Source organism: Suncus etruscus, chromosome 6 (genome assembly GCF_024139225.1).
Source record: "Suncus etruscus isolate mSunEtr1 chromosome 6, mSunEtr1.pri.cur, whole genome shotgun sequence".
Classification (NCBI taxonomy): Eukaryota; Metazoa; Chordata; class Mammalia; order Eulipotyphla; family Soricidae; genus Suncus; species Suncus etruscus.
The window spans coordinates 67794522-67819780 of NC_064853.1; the positions used below are offsets into that span (position 1 = coordinate 67794522).

Sequence of the window (25259 nt, forward strand, 5' to 3'; positions counted from 1 at the left end):
CCAAGTTGTACCATCATATTTTATAGGCTCAGTGAGAAACAGCAAGACATGATAAAGTGTTGATACTAATCATGATCTATAGCGTCTTGGTTCCTAGGTTTCTTGTGCTCTAAATTTCTCTCAACCTCTATGTACTCATCCAGGTCACAATTTAGACTTTTATAGTAGATTCCAATTTCTTTTGAAACTTCTTTTTTTTTTAAATTTATTTAAACACCTTAATTACATACATGATTGTGTTTGGGTTTCAGTCATGTAAAGAACACCACCCATCACCAGTGAAACTTCTTAACTTTAATCTTGAAATTCACTCCACTTTATTATTCAGAAAAATATTTTAACTTATTTGCTCAAAGAACAAATTATATACTTTTTTTAAAAATCCAACTGTACCCAACAAGCAAGTAGGTAAATGCCACCAACACACAAATAGTTGTATTTTCAAGTGGGGCATATTAAATAAAGCCTAAGAAAGAACACGATGAGAAGACCAGATGTTCTGTAAGGTGTTTAAATGCTTTTTAAAGCCATATCTGATGTGAGTACATGGCAAAGGCCACTGGAAACCTTTGCTCTGAAAACCTTCCCTGCAGTTCATCAATAAATTATTCATTTGTCTTTCAGACAGACAAAGAGGATCTTCTCATCTTCTCTTTTTCACTTTTGATTTTGGATCACACCAGCTGTGTTCAGGGTTTACTCCCAGCTCTGGCTCAAGGATACCTCATGGTAGGGCTTAAGGAAGCATGTGTGGTGCTCCAGAAACAATCTAGGTTGTTGAGTTAAGTCAACTAGGTGACCCATTACACTATCGCTTTGGTCCCATTCTTTAATTTAGTTCTTTTTTTAATTTAATTTAACTTTATTTATTTCTAAGATCTGTTAATTTTTTTCATTAGAGAAGAAATTTCTAACTATTGTCAATAGTAGTGAAACAATTCTTTCTGTACAACTTAGGTGATTAAAAAAAAAAGAGCCTTTTCTGATTGCTTTTCTCAAGTACTACAATGGCCCCATTTCATTCTGTGATCACTTTGAAGTATTGAAAATGTATTTTTCTTCTTTATTTCATCACTTACTTGGCTCCCAATGAGGAGTAAAGCATCTTGTATAACCAGGTGGGAAAAAAATCAATTCAAAGTTTCAAAAGATAAATGTAACTACAAAAGGAAGTTTCAATGATCTTTTATTTTCATTTACTCTTGGGTCATTAGCTTTCCAGGGCTCCTGCTGAGTAATTAGAAAATCTTTATAAAGCATGATTTCTTCATTTTTTGGCACTCTAAAAGCTCTAATTTTTAAACCCCAAGGAATCTTAGTAAATGATGGGATTAAATAAATAAATAATAGGACAAACATTCTAAGATGTATGACTGTATTCTAAGTTTCTGTGGTTCTTATGACAAAACCAGATGTTAAGTATTTTCATTATTCCTATTTCATATACAAGTGAATAAAAACCTAGGAGGGCTAAACTGACTTTTCCACATTTTTCTTTTCACGAGTCCTACAGAGCCACTGAATATAACCTTTCCTCAGAGTGGCAGAGCTTCTGCTCTTTCTGCACTCTGACACCTTTCATTTCTCTGAAAGGGGTGAGATCCTCAATCCAGTATTTTCTAGTGTGATCAATGACCATCACAGTACACTGAAGAAAACTAAGCCCATAACCAAGACTCAAACCAATATATCTAAAACCTAGATCTATGTGTATGTTTAAACTTAATATAAAGATACATCAAAGGGTCTGTATTCTAAGCATTGAGTGTTAAATGGCAGTGTTTGAAGTTGTGATTAAGAAACTAGAGATAGTCATTGTCACTATGTGCCTCAAATATTACTGTGAAAAAATTGTAATTCACTTCAACCACAATAAAAATTAAAAAAAAGAAACTAGAGATAAGTCAATGATCTTAAATTATCTGTAAGGGCCCTGAATACACAAATATTTCTATAAGAGAGAAGCAGGGGAATATTTTAACATAGAGAGAGAGGGGCAAGGCAACCGCATATGAAAACTTTGGATCAATTTGGATATGTCAAGGAATACTGATAGCTACTAGAGGTCAAAAGAAGAGTAGATTTTTACTACAGACTCAGGAGGTATCAAAATACATCTTAATTATAACCCAATAACATTATTAAAGGTTATAATATTTAGATCTTATAAAATTAATTTATATTTTTAAACTACAAGGTCTGTGGCAATTTGTTACAGCAGTCATTGGGGAAACTAGTAGATAGGGCTAGCTAGATTTTAATTTCCTTTCACTCAGAAATTCTTACTAATGATTTTTATATGTTCCAAGAATTAGGCATCAGAATGAATGAAGTTTAAATTCTCCCACTGTCCTATACAGAGTAGGGGAGATGGAATACAGAGTTCAGCATATAAAGGAGCTCAAGTTCCATTTTCCTAGATAATATTTTTACAAAAGATGGAACATAACTGGTATTTCATCAGATATCTGGCTATGAAACTAAATTTCACTGTCCAGTATCAGTATATTTTGTAAGAAGCCATTTTTTTTCTGATTAGGTAGAATTATTTATTAAATTAAAATTTATTAAAACATCTTATGAGGATGTTTTCTATACTGTCTAATTTACATAATTTAAGAAACAAAAAAATTAGGCCACATAGAGGCATGATATAATGAGGTTTTGATCCATAATATATGACTGGAGCTACGATAAATAAGAAAAAGGAGAGATTCAAAGAAATACCTTTATATTCAAGTTCCATTGAACTGAAAAGGTTATCTCACATAATTTATTTATTCTTTAAGTTTCATTTGGAATATAGAGTTCTGGGATATGATAGCTTCTATTATTGCTATCTAAACATGGGACTTTAGTAGCTCCTTTCCCACTGAGCAGCTCATATACTTCAGGTACTATAGATAAACTAGGTAATAAAAAAATAAAGGACTGAGATCATGCTGAAGTGAAAAGTCAGAGTGAATTCAGATACTGATATATAAATTTTTCTCTTTTTTAAGCTTTTTTTTGGGGGGGCCCACACCCATTTGATGCTCAGGGGTTACTCCTGGCTATGCGCTCAGAAATTGCCCCTGGCTTGGGGGGAACTTATGGAATGCCAGGGAATCGAACTGCGGTCCTTGGTCCTTCCTTGGCTAGTGCTTTTTAAGGCAGACTCCTTACTTCTAGTGCCACCTCTCCGGCCCCAAATTTTTCTGATGCTAACAGGTGAGGGTAAATCAGGTAGAGTGCAGAGGTTTTGAAGAAATACATCTTGGAAAAATACTCAGTTTTTCTCTTTGCTTACCTAGGATGGGAAAGAAAATTAACTTGGAATGAGATGATTGTTACAAAGGATATATAGGCAGTAACTTGATCTCTGTGTGAATTAACAAGAACAATTTGCAAGGAGAAAGGTTTCTGCTCATGAATTCTTTTAGACACTCAGAGACTACATATACTTCCATGTCAAAAACATTTCCTAGTAATTTCCTGCTCTGAGAATGCTCAGATCACTTTACACCTAAATAGAAGTCTTCAGACAAGATGTATGGGCTAAAACAACATGGTTGTTGTTCAAAAAAGCACATGCATAACTAACATATGAATCAGGTCCTGGACCATAAAGGAAAACTTACGTATTGGTAAATTTTTTAAGTGCACTGAGGTCTTTGAGAGATGATGTTTTTATATAATTATTTAAGTTCAGACTATTATTTCTATTCTAATGTGAATACAAAACAGAGTTGTCCAGTTGAGGTTTTAGAGAAAGTACCAATATTATTAAGAACTAGACAGTAGTGCCTGAAGGCCATTCTCTAAGAACAGTTGTTTAAAACTAAAACAGTTGATTTAAAACTAGCTAAAAGTTGAGGAATGTGTCAGGACCTCCCCTGACAGCTTGAAAGCCTGACTTTGAGATGAGGTCTAAATCTCTGAGGAAAGAAATAGATAAAGTATGGGAAGATTACATTTATTTAACTCAGAGGCCCAAATACTCAATGACTAAAAAGTTGAGACAGGCCCTTGGGAGATATACATTAGAAGCAACAAATATGTTGCAAACATTCCCCCATACCACTTCACAGACATTAACAATCAAACACAGAAATATTGTTTATTTGATACAATCAAAATCTCACTAGCTTGCCCATGGGGAACTATCCGTGGTGCTATGCAGGTCCACATCTTATTGTCAGATTTTCTTTCCTGTCTCATTCTTTTTTACTTCTTTCTCTGGATCTCATTTTCCTCTTCCTCATAAAAATCTTTGCTCTCTCTTCTCAATTCCTTTTATTTCAATTTTTTCTGCTTTCCTGCCTATGTAAGCCACAGGAAATAATATAAGGCTGGTATCCTAAATAATATTAGGCTGTTCTCTGTGACATCTTTGAGAAGTAACTTATTAGGAGGTTTATCAGATTTGTCTCACTGCATTCAACAAAATCTTTTCTATACCTAGTAACTATTACCCACTCTTCTAGCCACCGTTTTTCTTCAATATATAACTTTCCAATTAGTTTTTTTTTTTTTGGCTTCCAGACTAACCTACAACTGTCATTTCTTTTACCTCCAGAAATAAATTGGCTAATTAAATTATGAATGGGATTCCATATGTTTCCTGCAGAACACTTATCACTGGAAAGTATAAAGTAACTTTTAGCTATATGCTACCTGACTCCTATACACACAAAATTTCACTTGAAATTCTAGACCAACAAAGTAATGCTAATTTTATATTTAAACTATCAATAGTTTTTATTGTTTGTGGTATTCTGTTATACTTATGAGGAAAAATAGCTGTTAGATATAATGAATACTAAAGAAAATCCACAGCCTACTAGAATATCAGAATCCTTCTAAAACAAGCATGAAATAGAGTGAACTATAAATTACCTTTCTGGCACTAGAGAAAATAATTTTAGAGCATACTCATTAAAGTCATCCAGTTGAAATGGACAATGTTAGTGAGACTGGTTTTAAGAAAATATAAATAAAAATATTCATAAAATAATTTATCTTTGGTAGTCAGTTCGTGCATTAAGTCTTGATTATGAACTGCAAGCCAGAGTTCTTGTTTGAAGTGTGACTCCCAGTTTGAAGATGATTAACTGCCATTATCCTTCACTTTAAATCTAGTGCCAAGGACTGCATGACAGGAATTCCAGGTTCCTTCACTCCAGAGCTTCACAGAGGCTTGACATTTAGAAAACACAGCTGATAGTCATTAGCTCTCAAAAGAGAGCTGAGCATGAAATCATAGGCCACCCTGATTGTTCTGAGATTGTTCTAATGTTGACTTAGTACAAGTGAAAGAATATCATCATTTGCACGTGTTATCTGGCTGAAATCCATGTTCACATGGGATAAAATTTGGAAGCACTCAGAAAAATGACCTTGGTATAGGGAAGAGTAATTCCTGTCATGTGGGAATAAGATCTGAGAATAACACAGCCACTCTCCACCCAGAAATCTGATACTCTTTCATCCCTGATGACCAAGAATTCTCATCAGTAGGTATAAAATGGGGTCCTTCTATCTTATTATATTGTTCCTTAAAATGAATTTAATACATACAAAATAAACATGACATGATAAAAATAAATAAGAAAAGGTTGCAGAAGTGAGGGTAAAGGGGGAAATGAACAGCATCTGGAAATGAGGTTAATATAGAAAAACACAAAGAATAATGTAGGAACAATTTTTTCCAAAATGAACCAAAATCTGGAGCCAACTTTTCCAGTAGTTCTTGAAAAGATAAAATAAGTAAAATGTGAATATCCCATAGCCACACCCTTCTCTCCTCAACAATGTCATTCTACTATTACATCATATTTTACTTAAGTTAACTATGTCAACCTAAAATGTATTAGTTTGAAATTTTATTAGGACAGAAAACCTGTTCATTTTGATGCTCCATGATGCTTGGCTTCAGTTCACCATTCTATTTTTTGTCCCCCCAAAATCTGTGATAAAGGTACTATTTTAATATTATACTACTGTCAATATCCTAGGGTGCTGTTGGGTCTACTAAATGGTACATAGATAACAGAGATAATTTCTGCTCAAGAATTTTTATGTTTGTGTGGAGTAAAGACAATGTATTGTGTGCTACTAAAATATCGTTACAGGCTGAGTCCAATTTGAAATTTTATGTTAGCTTGGTTTATTCTGTGAAATGCAAGAAAAAGGGAAGTGAGTCAAGGAAGAAAACCAATGACTCATGCATTTCAAGTTGTTATAGGAGCCTCTGAAAATATCACAAGCACAAAGAAAGGTGAGGCTTATAGCAAGAAAGTACTTCTCTTCCCAGGCACATTTTTATTACATACTAAATCATCAAGTCACTTTAGTGAGATCCATGACTTACAAAAAAAATAAAAGCCAATGTGATATATAGGGACCAGTGAGCATAAAATTAATCTAAATGAGTTGAACATATGGTATACAAAAGAACAAATTAGAAAAATATTTGAGACTTCCTGGGCTATTCAACTATCTGTAATATGTGTGGTCTATGAATCCAGCCACTTTGTACCACAGATCCAACATGATCAGCCTCTTCCACTTAGGTTCCCAAGTACTTTCTCACTTTTAGTCCTGAGAAACTGTCTTTTCCTATCCCTTACCTCTAGATAAGCCAATATTTAAATTCTCTGTAATTTTGAATACACTTACAGTAAATTCTTGCTTTAATGGTAAGTTATGTGGACTAATTTTTTTGTGGTTGTCCTTTTGAGGGCCACACCCAGCGGTAGTCAAGGCTTACTCCTTACTCTGGGCTCAGGGTTCACTCTTGGCACTGCTGGGAAACCATGTAGGATTCTAGGCATTAAATCCTGGTCAGCCACCTGCAAAACATGAGCCCAGACCACTAGAGAATCTCACCAAACTCTAATTATTTTAGATATATTTTATTATAATCAGGAAAAAAATAGATCTTCATTGTAAACATTTGGTAGACATCTTGACAGATTTATGCAAGCTCTTTTTACATGCTTTGGTCATAGAAGAGTCTGTCTTTGATTTGATTCCCTAGTATCCATTTTGGCTATTTGTAAGGCTGCAGGATATTTACATATTTACTATGGAAGAATGAGATTGCTGCTTTAACATTCAGAGAAAGCATAAAATTAGTAATTGAGTTTATTCTTTTGTTAATTTATTTATATATTTATACTTTCCTTATTTAAGCACCATGGTTACAAAAATGTTCATAATTGGATCTCAGTCTTTGAATGTGCACCATCCTTCACCAGTGTAACTTTCCAGACACGAATGTCCCCTATTTCCATCCTTCCCCACCACCTGCTTGTTTCAGAACAACATTCTTTTCCTCTCTCTTACTATCATTGTCATACAGTTATTTCTCTAACTGAACTCACCACACTTAGTGGTTAGTTTTATATCATGGGTTAGAACCTCCAGCCTGCATCTCTATTGTCCCTGGGTATTATTACCAAACTGTCTTTTATTTTTCTTAAATTCGACATATAGAATAAGACTCTTTCTCCCTCTGACTCACTTCACTCAGCATAATAGTCATCCATGTACAGGCAAATTTCATGACTTCATTTTTCCAAACAGCTACATGGTATTCCATTGTATAGAAGTACCACAGTTTCTTTAGTCAACATCTGTTGTCAGGCACCTGGTTTTTTTATGTTCTGGCTATTATAAATAGAGCTGTAATGAATATAAGGCTACAGAGACCACTTTTGTAAAGTGATTTTGTGTTCCTAGGATTTATTCCTAGGAATAATATAAATATTAATAATAAATTATAAATAATATAAATATAAATAAATATTACTGGATCTTATGGAAGCTCAATTTTCAATTTCTAAAGAATATTCATATTGTTCTCCAGAAAGGCTGAACCAATCTACATTTCTACCAGCAGTGGATAACAGTTCCTTTCTGCCAACATTCATGCCAGCACTGATTGCTCTTGTTCTTTGTGATATGTGTCAGTCTCAGTCTCTGGCATGAGATGATATCTCATTGTTGTTTTGATTTGCATCTCCATGATGATCAGTAATGTGGAGTTTTTTGTTTTTGTTTTTGTTTTTTTTTTTGGTTTTTGGATCACACCCGGCAGTGCTCAGGAGTTACTCCTGGCTCTATGCTCAGAAATCGCCCCTGGCAGGCACGAGGGACCATATGGTATGCTGGGATTCGAACCACCGTTTTTCTTAATACAAGGCAAACAAATGCCTTACCTCCACGCTATCTCTCTGGCCCCTGTGGAGTATTTTTTATGTTTCTTTTAGTCATCTATTTTTCTTTGAGGAAATGTCTGTTCATTTCTTTGCCCCATTTTTTGATGGGGTTAGTTGATTTTTTTTTCTTTTTAAAGTCTGTCAGTACTTCGTATATCTGAGATACTAGCCCCTTATCTGATGGGTTTTGGGTGAATAGTTTCTTCCATTCCATGGGTGCTTTATTTAAGCATTCTATGTTAAATGTTAAATAAGATGTTTTTAGTTGGGTTTCAATCATCGAATGTACACCATCATTCACCAGTGTAACTTTTCCACCACCAATGTTTCTCATTTCCCTCCTCCCCACCCTTGCCTGTCTTTAAGACTAGGATTCTATTTCTCTTTCTACTATTATTATCATGATAGTTTTTAGTGAAGTTATTTCTCTACCTGTGGTCACCACTCTTTGTGGTAAGCTTCATATCATGGGATGGTTCTTCTGGCCTGCATCTCTATTGTCTCTTGGTATTATTACCTTACTTTGGCTTTGCTTGACATTTCAAGAACCTGGTCAATAATTTATCCTTAGTTTCTCCTAAGGAGCTGCATCTTCATAATCAATCTAAGGTTTACAGAACTAAGTCAGTAAAGGTTCATTCTAAACACTCAATAAACTGTGCACTGTTCTGATAATTTTATCAATGTAATTATCAATGTAATCAATGTAATGACTATGATTATTATTGGACTTTTTATTTTGAGATAATGACATTGCCACAAAGAAACAGTAGACTGAGGTTGGAGCAATAAAATTTGCTTTGCTGGAATCCACCTATATTTGATCCAGAGCATCCCATATAGACTTTCTGAGCAGTGCAAGATGTGACTTATGAACCAAAATATAATTTTAAAAATGATTCACCAAACTGGACAGGATATAAAATACAATGAGTAAGGTTCTTGCCTTGCACATGACTGACCATATTCTATCCTTGGCATTTCATATATTCCTCAAAGCCACCAGGAATGATTCCTGTTTTCAGAGCCAGGAGTAAGCCTTGAACTCAGGTGTTCTTCTCTTACCCATTAAAAATACACTGTTAGAAAGAAAGGGAAACACACATATAACTACAGAAGAAAATAATACATGATAACTTTTTATATATGAGTAATGATATTTAACAGCCACTACCATGATCATGTCCTTATATAGTATTCACTATTTCTCTACACTTTAAAATAGCAACTTAAAATGTAGGTGACACTCTCCTTAAGGACTTTTACTACCACAACATGTACTCAGCTTATGAGATGATCAAGAGGACAGGTTGAGTTACTTCTCAGAAACTAATTTTAAGCAGATGAGTCTGAAAGTGTTATTGCTTTATTCCATCTTAGAAGGGGAAAATCAAGTATGTTTCCACTTCCTCTCTGTGTCTAATAAGTCTAAGCTTCATATGCCCAGAATAGTCACCTTATATTTGACACATCCTATGCTGACTTACCTCTCTGTCCTGTCCCTATATTTTCTCTCTGCCACTCAAATGGAGTCTACTGGACCCAACTACAACTTAACAAACTGTACAAACAATCTTTTCCCTGGGTGAGTTTTGGAAAGAGTCCAAACTATGACAGATAATTATTTCAATAAAAATATTCAGCTTTCCAATTTACATCTAGATAAATGTGTATTAGTCACCTGAAAATTCAAGAGTTATCTTTGTAGGGAAGATGACTCCAAAGTAAATCTCAGGAATCTAAGGATACCTCTTGGTATTTAACCTGACTGTGTAGCACTGCCCAAGAATGGATACTTTGGGAAATATCAGGGCAATAAGTAATGATATTTAAGGATCCTTTAATGTCCCTCATCTTACTTAATCCTCTTCCTTAAAAGGCATTGCTCTACTCCTTTGCACTATTTACTTAAAAAAAAAAAGACAGTTAATGCCATTGTATATACTTAATGTTATATGATTTTTCTCTTGCGGAGCAACTTAGTTATAATTCTTGTTTTGTAACATGTTGCTAGAATATTAAAATAGCAAGCACAGTATAATAGAGGTGTGCTTGACATAGTATCATTCATATAGGTTTATGACAAGGTATAACAGTTCATGGTTACCATTAGTGATGCACTTCCCCAGTTGTGTAAACTGAAGTTTTGGAGATTGTACTGGTAGTATCATAACAGTACAGTGATTGGACTCATCTGTTCTCAGGGGTTCTTTATGTATGATATTACTTTGAAAACCATGACAAGAGCAAATTCATAATATTGCCTATTTTAGACTTTGCCAAAATTATTTATTCAGCTTCAAAAAAATTTACATAATCTTTAAGCTACAATAAATGTAGTATAAGTATACAATATATTAGTATAAGTATACAATAAGTGCATTTGTTGTAAGTATACAGTTTGATTAATTTTTATGAATGCAAATCCGATGTAAACATTGATCCAGTAAATATAACATTCATATATCCAACTTTTCTTACCTAGAAAAACACTGGTCTGTTCTCTTGTTAATAATATAGCTCAAAAATAAAGATAAATTTGAATTGATTCAAATAACCTACAGAAGTGTTTTGAGAAAATTTTTCATGTGCACCATAATTTTAATTACAATTATCTATACTTATCACTTCCTGAGTGAAAAGAGAGAAAGAACTTTTAAAACTGTATATTTTCTCCTGAGTTTTAGCTATATTGAGGTAAAGAGATTGTTAGGGAGTGGGAAATAAAAGGTGGAATCAATTTAGAATTTGGAATGACTTCAACTGTGAAATGAACAGAAATATAAATCTGACACACATTCATTAAATTAGAGAAAACATCCTCAAACATAATTTAATCTTCATTCCACTTCTTGGAATGTTAACAGTCATGCTGAATTAGAGCCAAATCTTCAACACTGTATTTCCACAAATTTCAATAAGTAGAGTTCATGAGGGATAACAGTGGTTATACTTCAGATTTGTTCTTTGGGCCAAACAATTGTTCACCAAGTGTTTGTAGGCTTTACTCCTTAAACTAGGAGTGTTATTTACCCTGTAGAAGTGAAGAAAACTCTTTACAAGTAATATATCACATGGAAACAAAAAAATCAATAACATCTCAGGAATAAAATCTGTGCTAAAAGAAATTGATAAAGTGGGATTTTAGTAGAAAGAAGATTTGAGAATGCCTCTTGTCAATAGACAAGGTTCTATTTTTAAGGTGATTGAAAATTACCTAAAATAAGCTTTAATAGCACTAATTGAGGAAAGGTATAGCAAGCATGCAGAAACTTTGAGAATAGGACAAGCTAGATATATTCCATATCTGCTTCTAAATTAGTGTGGTCAGAATATAGAACCAGAATTGGAACAAGATAAAGGGAGAGAGAGACACATATAGTAGGATGGAGTGATTAAGATTCATATCACATTTTATACAAAGACATGAGTGACCATCAGGCTGATTGTTATTGAATCTAACTGAAGGCGATATGAAGAAGAGATGGTGTGAGAAGAAAAAGTGAGAAAGTACTTGGGAACCTAAGTGGAAGAGGCTGATCATGTTGGATCTGTGGTACAAAGTGGCTGGATTCATTTGAAAGCAAAGTAAAATGCATTTTCAGGTAACACAATAATATCTGCATATTTATATGTTAAATATATGAGATTTAAGAAATGATAATTTTAGATGTAGAAGTTGGGAACTAGATACATGACATTTATACCAAGGGACTTGATAAGTTCAGTTCAAAAGAATGTTTAGGTTTGACTTCCCTCAAGGCAGCTTCAGAAAAGTGGTTTGATAAACTTCTCTGTAGCTCTAAGTGAAATTCAGGGTGCTTTCTTGACCTTGACATTTTTGTGTACCAATAAATTCTTCCCTGTGTGTTCTTAACTCAACAGTTTGCATTTCAAAAGTTTAAAAATTGCCAGTTTCAATTGAACCCAGACACAGCAGCCTGTTGGTTGCAGGAAGAAGTTGAGAGAAAAAGCACCCAGTGCAAAATACCTGAGGTGTGTGAGATAAGCAGAGAGGCCGTAGGTGATGCCCAGTGTTTGGATGTAAAAAACACTAAGTCTAATCAAACTGATATACATGAACCCAAATGCAGCAGCAGGGTCTGTTGTGGACAGAGGATATATTTATTTGAAAATGCCTCAGTTTGAATCTATCTGAGGTGTATGAGACCATAAAGAGTGTAGCTGCTCTGCTTCACTTTATGGCAGAACATTGCTTCCAGTCAAGGAGCTGCACCAGAACTCAAAATAATCGTACCATATAACAAAACTAGCAGTAGGAAAACTACACAGAACTCCACTATACCTTATGACTGAAGATTCTAGTTCTGGATATCCAACCAACACCAGCCACCTATGTAACATTACTGATCAGGACTCACAGAAGAAATTTTAAGGATGTTCAAAGAACTTAAAGAAATGATAGAAGACTCATAAGACTCAAGAGGATATGAGATTGATTATAAGAAAACTTCAAACAGAAATATCAGGGCTGAAAAAACATGATAGGTAAATGAAAACTTCACTGAAAAGCTTACTAGAGGGTAACAGCCACTGAGGACAGAATCTTGGAAGTACAATATGAGCTGCATAACACCTCTATAGAACAGAAGACACTGGACAAAATTTTTAAAGAAAGCTAACAGATGTCAATAGAATTCTGGAATAAACTCAATAGAAACAATGTAAGAATCATTGGGATCCCAACGACCCAGGAGGACAACCCTGATGAAGAATCAACAGTAAAAGACATTACTAATGATCAATGTCCAGAATTAAAGAGTGCATGCAAGCATATCTTGGATCTCTAAAGAGTACCAGCTAAAAAAATATCCCAAAAAAAGCACCCTAAGGTGCATGCTAGTCACTCTGATGGAAATCACAGATAGATATAGAAAACTGAAAACAAGTTCAAAAGGGGAAATTATATACTAAGAGACATCTTTAAGATTTACAGCAGACTTATCACAATCAACTCTCAAGGCCAGAAGGTAGTGATGAGAGATAGTGACAAAACTCAATGAAATAAATGCTTCACCAAGAATACTTCACCCAGACAGACTTTCATTCAAGCTTGAATGAAGTATAGACAGCTTTACAGGCAAATAACAACTTAGAAAATTTACAGACTTAACTAATCTTTGATAAAGGGGCAGAAATCCAAATTGGAGCAAGGAAAGCCTCTTCAATAAGTGATGTTGGCACAACTGGTTAGCCACTTGTAAAATAGTGAACTCAGACCCCAGCTAACACCATGCACATAGGTCAAATTCAAATGGATTAAAGATCTTGATATCAGGCCTGAAACCATAGGTATATAGAACAACAAGTAGGTAAAACCCTTCATGACATTGAGCCTAAAGGCATCTTCAAGGAGAAAACTGCACTCTAAAAAAATGGAAGCAGAGATAAACAGATTGGACTATATTAAGCTGAGGAGCTTCTGAACCTCAAAGGAAGTAGCCTAGGATACAAATGCCACCCACAGAATGGGAAAATCTATTCACCCAATACCCATCAGACAAGAGGCTAATATCAAAAATATACAAGTTACTGACAGAACTTAACAAGAAAAACACCTAATTCCATCAAAAAATAAAGAGAAGAAACGAACAAACACTTTGTCAAAGAAGAAATACAAATGGCCAAAAGGAACATGGAAAAAAATGCTCCACATCACAGGGAGATGCAAATCAAAATAACAATGAGGTACCATCTTACACCACAGCCCTTCAATAGATGAATGGCTAAAGAAACTGTGGTACATATACACAATGGAATGCAGCTGTCATGAGAGATGAAGTCATAAAATTTTCCTATAAATGGATGTATAGGGTATCTATTATGCTGAGTGAAATAAGTCAGAGGGAGACACAGAATAGTCTCACTTGTTTATGGGTTTTAAGAAAAATTAAGAACATTATTGTAATAATGTCCAGAGACAATAGAGACAAGGGCTGGAAGGACATGAAACTCACCACAAAGAGTAGGGGTGCAGTTAAGAAAATAAATATACTAACAGCTATCTTGACGATTTTAAGAGTGGATAATTAGATTGCCTGTCTCAAATACAGGCAAGGGTTGGAAAAGAGGGAGGGATGGTTGGTGATGGAAATTTTGCACTCGTGAATGGGGATGTTCTGTTTATAACTGAAACCCAACTACAATCGTGCTTGTAATCATGGTGCTTAAATAAAGAATTTTTTAAAAAGAAAATTTACAGACTCAAAAGCAATCAGAAGAGAAGAGCTGAAATATCTACCTTAAGTCAAGTCAGACACAACAGGCATAACAAACTCCTACAAAAATATAATAATACCATGACAATAATATCTCTCAGCCTTAATGAAGTAAATGTACCAAGTAAGAGACACAGAATGGCAAAATGAATCAAAATATTGAATTCAACATTTTGCTGCATGTAAAAAACATACTTGAATAGTCAGAACCAACATAGACTCAACATAGCCAACTCAACCTCAATGCTTGGAGGATAATCATTCTAGAAAATTACTCTATAAAAAAGGCTGAAGTGGCCACACTAATATAGGACAACATAAACTTTATGTTTATAGAAAGACTATAAGAGACAGAGATTGAAATTTCTTTATAATCAAGGTATATGTACATTAGTAAGAAATCATACTCCTAAACATATATGCACTCAATAAGGAGCCAGCAAAATATTTAAACAATTGTTGATAGATTTGAAGAAAGATATCAATAACCAACACAATAATTGTGTAAGCTTTCAGTACTGGCTCTCTCATCCCTTGATTGGTTAACAGACTAAAACTCAATAATTATATACTGGTTCTGAAGGAAGAAAGGGAAGAAAGTATATTAGTGTGTGTAATATATATATATATATAAAACATTATATATTATATATGGGGTTCTCCAGACCCAAAAGCTGAATACAAATGTACATGAAGGATACAAGAGACACTTTAATGTTGGACTACAAAACATAGCTTCATAAAATCAAGATAATTTAAATTCTATTAACTACCTTCTCAGATCATAATACACTGAAATTAAAAGTTAAGTACAGACAAAGAAAAAAAGCTTTAACACCTGGAAATTAAACAACTCACTACTGAACAGCCAGTGGGTTGAGATGAAATAAAATAGGAAATCAAAAGATTCCTGAAAACAAACAATAATGAAGACATGAATTATCAGAATCTGTGGGACACAGCAAATGTGGAATTAAAGGAAAATTTTATAAAAGATTACTTTGAGAAATTTTATGCCACAAAACAATAGAACTTGAATAAATAAATTATTGGATTCTCATAACCTCCCAAAGTTGAACCCAGTGATTTGGAACATCTGAACTGATCTATCATTATTGAGGAATTTAAAAATGGTAATAGAAAGGCTTCCTAAAAACTAAAGCACAGACCCAGATGGATTTACTAGTGAATTCTTTCAAACTTTATTTTTGTGGGTGTCACCTGTGCGAGTGTTTTTTCTTTTTTTCTTAATTTTTATTTTGATCATAGTGGCTTACATATCTTTCACATTACTATTTTAGGTACATATTAACATTGAATCAGGGGAATACCCACCACCAAATTTGTTCTCCCCCCTTCCCCATTCCCTTTCTGCAATCCATACCCCCCACCATCACCCCCCGGGGCTGCTAGAGTAGGTGGTCCCATCTTTGTCTAGCTTACTATCAGTGATCCTGTTTGGTCCTGGTGCCCTCCCTTGTTTCTCCCTCTATTTGAGAGGCTAAGCTAGATAAATCGAGTTATGTGGTTTTGTTTGAGGGAAAGAAAAGCAATAGGATAGGGTAAAGATTAAGCAAAAAAAAAATGTTGAAAATGGGTGGAGTACTTCTAGTGGCTATCAGCCTCAGTTTGAGAGAGGACATGAAAAAGGTAATTGAAACACCATAAAAATACAAAAATAAATGTCAAATTAAATATCAGTGAGCCCTACAGCAATAAAGAGAAGCACCACACAATAGTCTCGGTTCTGGAATTCTTTCAAACTTTTAAGAGGACCAACAGCCAATCCTTTTCAGGCCTTTATAGTAAAATGAAGAAAAAAAAAAAACCTCTCAAATAGTTTCCATGAAGTTAATCTTATTCTGATACCAAAAGCAGAAAGAGAGGCCACAAAAAAGAGAACTACAGACCAATGTCCTTGATCAACACAGTTGCAATGGGTCTCAAAAATATCTAGAAAATAGGATTCAAAAACTCATCAAAAAGTTCATAAACCATGATGCATTTCAGATATGTAAGAATGCTTTAACATATGCAAGTCAATCATTGTAATACGCTATATTAGTAAAGGAAAAATAAAAATCATATGATCATATTATAGATAAAGCATTTTAAAAGGTCCAACAAGCATTCATGATAAAAACTCTCAATAATATGGGAATGGAAGGAACTTTTTTCAAAACAGTCAAAGCCATTCACCACAATCTCATGTCAATTATTATACTCAATGGTGAAAAACTAAAAGCCTTAACTCTAAGATCTTGCAAAAGATAATGTTGCCCACTCTCACTACTCTCTCAACATATTTCTGGAAGTACTTATCATAGTAATCAGACAATAAAATGATATAAAGGGCATCCAGTTAGGAAAGTAGAAGTGAAGCTCTCATTGTTTGGAGATAAGATACTATATTTAGAAAATCCTAAAGACTCTTACAAAAGGTTTTAGAAACAATAAATTTGTAAATCAAATTAACACACAAAAATCCATGGTGATTTTATATAAAATAATAAAAAATATGAGACATTAAAAATTCACAATTGTGTATCAGAAAATCAAGAACCTTAGAATCAATTTAATTAAAGGGGTAAAAGATCTATACAAAAAAACTACAAAACATTGTTCAAGAAATAAAAGAGGACACAGAAATGGAAACATATCACCTGTTCATGGATTAAGAGAATTAACATTATTAAAATGGCAATACTTCCCAAATTACCATACTGATTTAGTGTAATTGCTGTAAGGATTCCCATAATATATTTAAAAGAAGTGGATCAAATACTCTGTAAATTTATTTGGAACATTAAATGCCTGCAAAGAGCTAAAGCAATATTAGGGGGAAAAGAAGGGAGGCATCTCTTTCCCCAACTTTAAATTTTACATAAAGCAATAATAATTAAGACAGCATAGATTGAAAAAAAGACCCTCAGATAAATGGTAGACTTGAGTTTTCTGAGATTTCTAACAGGTATATAACAAATTTAACTTTGATGAAAAGCCAAGAAATACAAAGTGTAGAAAGAAAATCCTCTACAACAAGTAGTGTTGGGAAACCTGGCCAGCAACATGCAAAAATGTGAACTCAGACATCTTTAACTTTTGTACAGAATAAAATCCAAATGGATTAAATATTTTGATATCATACCTGAAACCAAAGGTACATAGAAGAAAATATATACAAAATACTCCAAGGCATTGAAATTAAAGGTGTAGTCAAGGAGGACTCACCACTGTCGATGCAAGTGGAAGCAAAGATAAACAAGTGAGATTAGATTAATATCTTCAATTCAATAAAAATGGTGGCTAGTAACCAAAAGTTACCCACAGAATAGGAGAAACTATTCATGCAATATCCATCTGTTAAAGGGGTTAGCATATAAATTATACAAGGAACTGATAGAACTTAGCAAGTAAAATAACTTTCTAAATCCATACAAAAATGTGGAGAAGAAATGAGCAGACATTTTCTCAATAAAAAAATACAGATTTCCAAAAAAACTCATAAAAATTGCTCCACATCACTAACCATTAGGAAGATGCAAACTAAAACAATCATGAGATATATCACTATTGTGAGATGTGTGCCACAGAGATTGGCACACATTACAAAGAACAAAAACAACTATTTCTTGGCATGGATGCAGGAGAAGGGACTTTCACTGCTGGTGGGAATGTAGACTGTTTCAGCCTTTCTGGAAAACAATATGAATATTCCTCAAAAAACTAGAAACCGAGCTCTACTTTGTTACCCCCCACTTAGGGGGGCATGCACCAGACATGGCTTTTTGCCTTCCTGGGGCAGTGCCTTCCTCCCAAAGAATTATTTGCCAAAAGGCCCGCTTAGCAAAGTCAATCATTTGACCCTTTGCGTGGATCATTGGTGGTAAATCCAACATGGCTGTAACATTACATTTTTCTTTCTATTTGGCCACTATAGAAATCAGGCCTCAGCTTTCCTTTAGACAAAAAAAAGATGGTACCAAAAGCCTGCCAAAAGTTCCCCGCTGGCTAGCTTATTTGTAACTCGTATAACCTGGCACCAGCAGCTTGTTTTTTCTGAGTCTAGCTCTATGATGGTAAACAATTATTTCCATCCCCCCTAAAATCTATCTTCCAGCGACCAGATAAACATCACAAATATTTTTATCTCTCTCCTCCTGGTTTCTTGAAAAACTTGTTTTTCTCCTTATCCTAAAAAACATTTTCTCTACTAACACCCAAAAGGACTTTTCCTCACCTGAAGAATGGTCTTTTAATATATAGATTTAAGGCTTGGTCCCTCATTGTACTTTCTCCGGAACATCTCCCACTCTTTGTTCTCCCTGATGACACCCTGCATTCCAGAATCTGTGCTTAAAATGTCATCAGCTGAAAAATAAATTTGTCTCTCGTCCCTTGGACGAGGGTCCCCATACAATGCATTTTGTGTGGTTTCATTTATTTCATTTTCATATTTTATATCCGTCCACTCGTGCTCCCACTTCTCTCCCTGTGAAAGGTTCCCGAACCCCACGAAAGTTCTGCTTAGCAATGCTGGACGTCTGCAGCACTACTTCTCCAGACTCCTTGTCAGTCTGTTAGCATGAGCTTTCCTATGCAGAACGCCCTCACCTTCTCCTTTCCCATGAAACTCGACAACTCCTAATCATGTATGAGTGCATCTCCATCCACGTTGGTCAGGCTCATTTCTAGATTGGCAATGTCTGCTGGGAGCTCTCCTGCTTAGATTTGGCCAGCCTGATGGCCAAATGCTTAGTGACAAGACAATTCTGGGAGGAGACGACTCCTTCAATATCTTCTTAAGTAAAACAGGAACTGGCAAACATGTGCCCATGTCTGTGTTTGTAGACCTGGAACTCTGAGTCAATGAAATTCTCACTGGCACCTACTTCCAGCTCATCTATACAGAGCAGTTCAACACAGGCAAGGGAGATGCTGCCAGTAACTATGCCTGTAGATACTACACTATAGGCAAGGAAATAATTGACCTTGTCTTGGGCCAAATTCGTAAGCTAGCTGACCAGTGCACAGGCCTTCAGGGCTTCTTGTACTTCCACAGCTTTGGCAGGGGTTCGAACTGGTTCTGGGTGTACCTCTCTGCTGATGGACTGCCTCTCTGTCAATTATGGAAAGAATTCCAAGCTCGAGTTCTCCATAAATCCAGACCCAGGTTCCCACCGCTGTGGTTGAGCCCTACAACTTCATTCTTATGAACCATACCACTCTAGAATACTCTGATTGCAACTTCATGGTGGACAATGAGGTCATCTATGACATTTATTTTAGAAACCTTGATATTGAGCACCCAACCTACACTCACCTGAACCACCATATTAGCCAGATTGTGTCCTCCATCACTTCTTCTCTCCAATTTGATGAGGCCCTGAATGTCAATCTGACAGAATTCCAGACCAGCCTGGTGCTCTATTTCCTAATTCATTTCCCTCTGGCCACATAATGCCCTGCCATCTCTGCTAAGAAAGCTTACCATGAACAGTTTTCTATTGCAGATATCAACAATGCATGCTTTGAGCCAGTCAACCAGATAGTGAAGTGCGACCCTTGCCATGGTAAATACATGGCTTGTTGCCTGTTATACCATGGTGATATGATCCCCAAACATGTCGGTCTGCCATTGCCACCATCAAGATCAAGCACAGCATCCAATCAGTGGCTTGGTGTCCCACTGGCTTCAAAGTTGCTATTAATTACCATCCTCCCACTGTGGTTCCTGGTAGATACCTGGCCAAAATAAAGAGAACTGTGTGCTTGCTGACAACACCACAGCCATTGATAAGGGCTCACCTAAACCATAAGTTTGATCTAATGTATAACAAGCGTGCCTTGTTCACTGGTATGTGGATGAGGGCATGGAGGAGGGAGAGTTCTCTGAAGCTAGTAAGGATATGACTGCCCTTGAGAAGGATTATGAAGAGGTTGGTGTAGAGTGTTGACAGAGAGGATGAGGATAAAGACTATTAATGTGTCTTCCAATTTTACCTTACTGTTGTTTTGGAATTGTCTTTGTTGTCTACTGATTCTAACCTGTTAATATAATATGGTTTTAAGTGTTAAAATAATTATAAATTGAGCCTACATATGATCCATCAATTCCACTCTTACAGTTATACCCTTGGAACTCAAAATTGCCATGCAGAAAATACCTCTAAATTTCTATGTTCATTGCAGTACTATTTACAATTTAAAATACTATTTACAATACCAAATGCCTGAAAATAGATGAGTGGCTAAAGAAACGCTGGTACATCTACAAAAAAAATACTATGCAGACTTTAGAAAGAATGAAGTCATGATATCTGCTTAAACATGGATAGACATGGAGAATATCATGCTGAATGAAATGAGTCAGAGGAATAAGAAAAAATACTTACTCTTCTGTGATATATAAGGGAAATAAAAGATGATGTGATAATGATATCCAGAGATAATAAAGATGAGAATTAAGAAGACTATGGTTGAAAGTTTGCCACAAAAATTAGAGAGTGATCTTAGAATAGAAAATTATCTATATGAAAAGCACATACATGGTATTTTTCATTAACAGTAGTGCAAATCAAAGTGTCAAAAAAGAAAAATTAGAGAGAGCATTTAAATGCCTGCCTCACAAGTAGGTGGGGGAGGATGTGTGGGGGGGAAGAGAGCTTCAGGAAGGGTGAGAGGGAAACTTTTGACATTGGTGGTGAGAAATGTGTACTGATGAAAGTCGTAATAACCTTTTATCTGTAAAAATAATCTGTGGTATAAACAACCTTTTAAGCCCGGTGTTTAAATAAAAAGATGAAGATTGCTTCTCAGCCTTTTGGCTAAGATCAAGTGTAATATCAGTATCAAGTAGTTCTTATCAGTTTAATATCTGATACGTGTTCTTTCTGACGAAAATAAAATAAGATGCAGTCACTAGAAAAGTAGCAAACAGTAAACTGACAACTTAGATTGGTAATTTTTATCAATAAACATGGAAGATTATCTGTACCATATGCACATTGATAGGGTTTATTTGAATATACAATATTTAAAAAATTTGTTTCCACAAAGGAAAAAAATGTGAAATTATTCATGCTCATGACTGAATAAATATTTGTGTATTTCAAAAAAAAATGTTTAGAAGGAATGAAAATATTCTTCATTTAGAAAACAAGGACATGTGAGGACAGCAAAGAAGAGAATGAGGGTCCAGCAAGGTGAGAGTAAAGAGAAAGTAGGAATCATAAAAGACAAAAAGTAAAGTATTTCAGTAAATATATATTTGGGAAAGAAAAGTTCAGAAATTAATAACTAACATCAAATTTAGTGAACACTGCCAACTTGAAGGGGCATGGGGAGTTGTAAGGGTAGGGTTACATCAAGATGCCTTACAAAAAGTCATTTTAATGAATTCCATTTAGCACTCAGCCTTCTAGGTTAGTTTTTAGCCCACCCAGTACTGGTCTGTTTTATTTTATTTTATTTGCTTTGCTTTGGACTACAGAACAAATGGTTCCACTTCAACATTTGTTTATTTCTCCCCTTTCTCCCACCCTTATATCTCTAGAGGAATGAGATTTGGCATAGTTATTCTCTAACAAAATTTCCACTGGCTTCAAGTTCTCATGGAGAAACACTTGGCTTTAAAGAAATATAAAGTTGCATTTGGAGTACTTGTTGGGAGAAAAATTCCTGGGTTAATAGTCATTCCTGTTTCAATTTGTAAGTCTTCCTTTAAGAAAAAATTGTGCAGCAGAAACAAATAAATGTAATCAAATAAAACGTAATTAAATAAAATAGAGTATATATTATGATAATTTTAACATATACTGTCATCCCAACACACCTAGTCAATTACTTATATTTGTATTTTACTTCTCTAGAGCTAATCTCTTTCATTATTTTCTCAAACTCTACTTAGGTTAAAAGATAAATGCTAGTTAAAACATAAAGCTATGTTTTTTTTTTAAAGACTTGGGAGGACACTGAGATTATAAATTTTGCCCCCACATTTACAGTCTAGATATAACTTTGTTCTTTATACTTTATTACTATATTTTGAAGACAAGCATGATTTTAAAATGCATAGTGTTAATTGCAGTCCTTATTAATGATGTTTTAACTGGTGGTACAGACTAATGATGTCATTTAGATAAATGCTAACCTCCAATAAAACTCATATATTCTCAATATATATTTGAAACTTGGAAGCAATTTGACATTAAAATTCAACTATCATAACAATGTGAATGAATGAGAAAGTAGAAAGACTATCTCACATAAAGGCAGGGAGTAGGGCGGAGAGAAGGTAGATTTGGGACATTGGTGATGGGAATGTTGCACTGGTGAATGGAGTTGTTCTTTTGTAAATTTTTATATCTTTATTTAAAGACCTTTATTACAAATATGATTGTAGATGGGTTTCAGCCATGTAAAGAACACCCCCCTTCACTAGTGCAACGTTCCCATCACCAATTCTCACCCCCCGCCTGTACTTGAGACAGGCTTCTACTTCCCACATTCATTCACAATGTTCTGATATTTCTCAATGTAGTTATTTCTTTAACTGCACTCATCAATATTTGTGGTGAGCTTCATCTTGCGAGCTGGATCTTCCAGCCCTCCTCTCTTTTGTTTCTGAGAATTATTGCAAAAATGTCTTTTATTTTTCTTAAAATGCATAGATGAGTGAGATTATTCTGCATCTATCTCTCTCCCTCTGACATATTTCACTCAGCATAATAGATTCCATGTACATCCATATATAGGAAAATTTCATGACTCATCTATTGTGACAGCTGCATAATATTCCATTGTGTATATGTACCACAGTTTCTTTAGCCATTCATCTATTGAAAAGCATCTTGGTTGTTTCCAGAGTTTGGCTATTATAAATATCACTGCAATGAATGTAGGTGTGAGGAAGGAATTTTTGTATTGTATTTTTGTGTGCCTAGGGTATATCCCAAGGAGTGGTATAGCTGGATTGTATGAAGGTCAAGTTCCAGTTTTTGGAGGAATCTCCAGACCACTTTCCATAATGGTTGGACTAGAAGGCATTCCCACCAGCAATGAATAAGAGTTTCTTTCCTCCACATCCCTGCAGCACTGCTTGTTCTCATTCTTTATGATGTGTGTCAATATAAGTGGTGTGAGATGGTACTTCATAGTTGTTTTGATTTGCATCTCCCTGATGATTAGTGGTGTGGAGAATTTTTTCATGTGCCTTCTGGCCATTTGTATTTCTTCTTTGACAAAGTGTATGTTCATTTTTTCTACCTATTTTTTGATGAGACTGGATTTTTTTTCTTGTTAAATTCTGTCAGTGCTTTGTTTATTTTGGATATTAGCCCCTTATCTGATTAGTATTGGGTGAATAGCTTCTCCCATTCTGTGGGTGGCTTTTGAATCCTGGGCAACTATTTCCTTTGAGGTGCAGAAGCTTCTCAGCTTAATATATTACCATGTGTTTATCTTTGCTTTCACTTGTTTGGAGAGTGCTATTTCCTCCTTGAGGATGCTTTTAGTCTCAATCACTTGGAGTCTTTTACCTATGTGTTGTTCTATATATGGTTTCAGGTCTGATATCAAGGTCTTTAATCCATTTGGATTTTGTCTTTGCACATGGTGTTAGCTGGGGGTCTGAGTTCACCTTTTTTTTTTTTTTTTGCAAATGGCTAACCAGTTGTGCAAGCACCATTTGATGAAGAGGCTTTCCTTGCTCCATTTAGGATTTCTTGCTTCTAAATCAAAATTTAGGTGATTGTATGTCTGGGGAACATTCTAGGAGTACTCAAGCCTATTCCACTGATCTGAGAGTCTGTTTTTATTCCAATACCACGCTGTTTTGATAACTACTGCTCTGTAATACAGTTTAAAATTGGGGAAAGTAATGCCTCCCATATTCCTTTTCCCTAGGAGTTCTTTTTTTTTAATTTTTATTTTTAATTATGAGAACAAGGGTGCAAAGAAAGAGGACAAGGTAAAGTTACAGTGGAAGGACAATCACCCATAACATAATTCTCAGAAGTCCCCTTGCTGATATCTTAACTTTGAAATTTCAGCCAAAGAACATTAAGATAAATAAGACAGAATCCATGTAAATTACTTTGTCCCTCAAGTCCCCAGATTGTAACACATTATAATATTTCTTAACAGTACACAAGGCAATCTAAAGCCATAAAATTTACGTAACTCCTTAAACATTACAGGCATAGTATTTTCTTACATTTCCATATACATGCATATTAGCTTAAGTTAACCTCAAATTTTAAGTGAGTTCTTTTTAAGGATTAGAGTCAAAGGAGCACAGTAAAAATGGTGTTAGAGTGGCAATTGTTGTTTGCATAGGCCCACCAAAATATGAGGGACATGGAAAGAAATAACCTTGGCCTAAGTACAAAGAGATCAGACCCCTGAAGTTTCCTGGCACAAGACCAAGTCTAGGCTCCAGGCAAGCTAGATCGTCCAATCCAATATATTGTCTGTAGTGCCAACACACTTTTATTTTTCACACAGTCTCTGTTGTTGGTATCATGCTTCTGTATTAAAGATCCTGGAATCTGCATATCTTACATTGAAGTCAGGATGTGGAGCATCCTCTCCTTTCACCTCACAATCAAAGGGCAATGCAGGGAGCCCTGTCCTGTAAGCAGGTCGTTGTTGTTGTTAAGTCTTCAGTGTTAAGGGAAGTCTCTTTTGAGCAGGTCGAAGTCTGAGCAGTGTAGGTCTTCCGTGGTAAAGGATTGCTTCCAGGTGATGTTATAGACCAGCCTGGATGTTTCGTAGATGGCTTCCCTGGTTCAGGGGAGAATGGATTATGCCCTTT

At 35.0% G+C, this 25259-nt stretch overlaps 2 pseudogenes; both read left to right on the forward strand.

Moving 5' to 3' along the window:
* Window positions 1-19093: 19093 nt before the first annotated feature.
* LOC126010756 (tubulin alpha chain-like) lies at window positions 19094-20428 on the forward strand (annotated as a pseudogene).
* Window positions 20429-21250: 822 nt separating this feature from the next.
* On the forward strand, window positions 21251-21366 carry LOC126012774 (uncharacterized; annotated as a pseudogene).
* Window positions 21367-25259: the final 3893 nt, after the last annotated feature.